Raw genomic sequence first — 3,383 nt, forward strand, 5'->3', positions numbered from 1 at the left:
TTTTCTTTATATAGGGAGACAAAAAATCCTATTAGGTTAAATATTTTTTATTCAGACGACTTCCTAGGCGACTTAAGTCGTCCAGAAGACTTTAATATTTTAGCGGGAAATTAAAATATTTTTAGCGGGAAACTAAAATAGAAGACTTCCCAGAGACTTACAAATAAGTCATCTGGTTTAAATTATTTAAGCGGAAAAATAATTTTTAAAAAAATTTTAGGCGGAAATATTTGGACGACTTACATGTAAGTCGTCTGTTTTAATTTCTTCACCAGACGACTGAAATGTAAGTCGTCCAGACTCTAAGCATAACTCCTAAACTTAATTCACTAAATAAACACTTAATAAAATCAAATTAAACTTCAAAAGTGTTTACTATACACAAAAATAAACACGTATAGGTAAAAATTTAAAACACTCAAGCTTTCCAAAATCTAACCCTAAGAATACATACAATACTACAACATATGTTGCCAAACCCTAGACCAAAGCATACCATGATTCACTACCTACACTCATTTATGTTGAAAACAATTCAATTTTGTTATATTTTAATTTATATCACTTAAAACTGTTTATAATTACATGATTTTAATTTTTCGCTTATCAAAATATTTTTTAAAAATTTAAAAATTAGTTTTAAGATCAGCTACACTAGAAGACTTACTTTGAAGTCGTCTGGACGACTTCCAACATCTCAGATGACTCAGACGACTTACTGGGACTATATTCGTAAAAAAAAGCTTCTGTTTTTTTGTTTGGTCACAAGGGGCTGGACTGTAATTTCACAAGGCTTTTAGGTTAGTTTTGCATTTGATTCAAGTTTGGGTATAGGTTTAAGGTTAAAATCAAGTTGTGAGTTAGTTTTGGCAAATTTTCCTTCTTCCAGTTATAATAGCTAAATAGAGTATTAGGGAGAAACAAATATTAGACGAATGATCAAATCTCTCATTTTTCGAACAAACTCAAAAGGAGATGATTGAAATCTTGTCATGATATTTCTTTAAAATCTTTTTACGAATAAAAATCAAGACCAAATTATTTAATCTGAATGAAATATTATATATATATATATATAGTGCTTCCAATATTAAAAATCACTTCGATTTGAAAAATGTTTTTCTAGGATTTTCAGGATCAAATAAAACCACATACTTAAAAATAATTTGTATACATAAAAGTATATACTTTAGAATAAACACATAAATTAAAACCAATATCTTTTGTTTATTTACAATTTGTTTTTGGTAAATAAATCAAAATAATCATTTTACTTACTTTATATGGTATATTATTAAACTTTAGTGATATTTATATATATATATATTATATTTTAATATAAATATTTATTATTGACACTTCATATTCATATGATTTTATTAACATTTGTATATTTGATGTAACAAAAATTTAAACTGTTAATCACAAAACTTTTAATGTGAGATTTTTCAATACAAATTTCAAAATTAAAATATTAAGATCTCAATAAATTTTCGATGCTAATTTTTAAATTAACATATTTATATATTTAGATATAGTATATAATTCACTTTAAATGATATATATATATATATATACATATATATATATAAATAATATGAATATTTATTAATGAGTCTTCATATTCATACAATTTATGATCATTTGTATTTTGTTCGAAGAAAAAAAAATTAAACCATTGACCACAAAATTCTCAATGTGGGACTTTTACCTTTTTTACTAATTTATAGTCATTTTAAAAATGTCAAAATAAAACATATAATAAAAAAATCTAAATGATTGTTTAATTTTTTTTAATAATATAAAACTAAACAAAAGAGAGAGAGAGGATACAAAAATTGTTATTAAATATGTATTATTCATAATCATTAATTATCATATATATGTTAATCATATTAGGTAATTCCGTAGTTTTTATTTAAAGAAAGAATTGAGAATATTCTTTTTTATACTACTAATCAATTTGATAGTTAGTTTAATAAAAAATATAATATATATTTATGTAGACCAACTTATTTTTCTAATGATTCTAAGAATCATTCTAATGATGACATGAGAGTACGAAAATATGTTGTAATGCTCGAGGATTTATATACAGGGATTAAGAGAACCATTTTTTTAACATCAATCCTCAATGGATATGTGACCAATATACTATTGGGCCTCCTGAGTAAAAAATAAAGAAGTTAAGCTTCTTAAAACGTGCAAGATATTTAACAAAAAGAAAATCACAATTGATTGTTCTGTTGTTCCCAATCATGATAGAAACGGGCTTAGGGTTTTGTTTGATAAAATTGATCTCTTCACTCAATCCTTTCGATCAATGTCTTCTATCCAACACCGAAACCCTCTTTCTATTTCTCTTTGTTCCTATTGCTGGTTTTATTAGCAATCAATCTATTTCCTTTCATGTTTCTTTTGTAACCGAAACTTTTTAAAGAAGCATTTTGGTTATGTTCTCTAATCGTTCCACAAATTGATCCTCTCTTGATCATGTACAAACGGTTTGTTAATAACGAAGCTTTGATTTCATCTGAAAAGAGGCCATCTAGAGTACAGCTACAGGTTATCCAATACACCGTCTCCGGGTTAACTATTTATAACCTTCGCCGAAACATTAGAAACTCCGGGTAAACTGCGTTCTGACTTCCCTAAAGAGTAAACATTTATATAATAAACTATAATGATCTGATATTTATGCTAATGCGAAACTACGGTAGTAGGATAGTGATTTACGTGAACTCGTTATCATATATGAGTTGGTGATAATCGTTTTTTTTTTGTTCTAAATGTTAAAATTCATACCATTTTCTGAATTTTACATGCTGTGAGAACACAACTGATTTGAGATAAAGAAAAACAGAGGGGAGAAGCAGATATTACAGATAATACATAGCAAATTTGTCAATACGTATCAATACTATTAAAAATTTAAAAGGGAAGAAGTCCTAAAAAATCTGGACTCTTTGCTTTTATTATATTTTGGTCTTACTTAATATTTATTTAACAATACAAGGTAATTTGATACACATATCAAATTTAATGGTTTAGTCAATCTCCTTATTTATTATACAACATAACCCGGTTGACAAAAAAATGTATACCATATATGCTTGACTAATAAAAAAAGTTAATGGTTACAACTAAGACTTATTCTTGGGTTCACCCCCTAGGTTAAACCTCTAGGTTCACCAACCAATAGGATTGTGTTATTTTATATTCGATATCTTTTAAAAAAGGAAACAAAATATTGTCAATTTATATTATCTTTTTAAAATTAAAAGGTAAAGAAAAATAAATAAAAAATAGTAGTAATTACAAAAAAAAATATTTTTAACGTCATCAGCAAAACATTAAACCCTAAATCCTAAACCCTAAACCCT

This window comes from Brassica oleracea, chromosome C9, assembly GCF_000695525.1.
Source record: "Brassica oleracea var. oleracea cultivar TO1000 chromosome C9, BOL, whole genome shotgun sequence".
Taxonomy (NCBI): Eukaryota; Viridiplantae; Streptophyta; class Magnoliopsida; order Brassicales; family Brassicaceae; genus Brassica; species Brassica oleracea.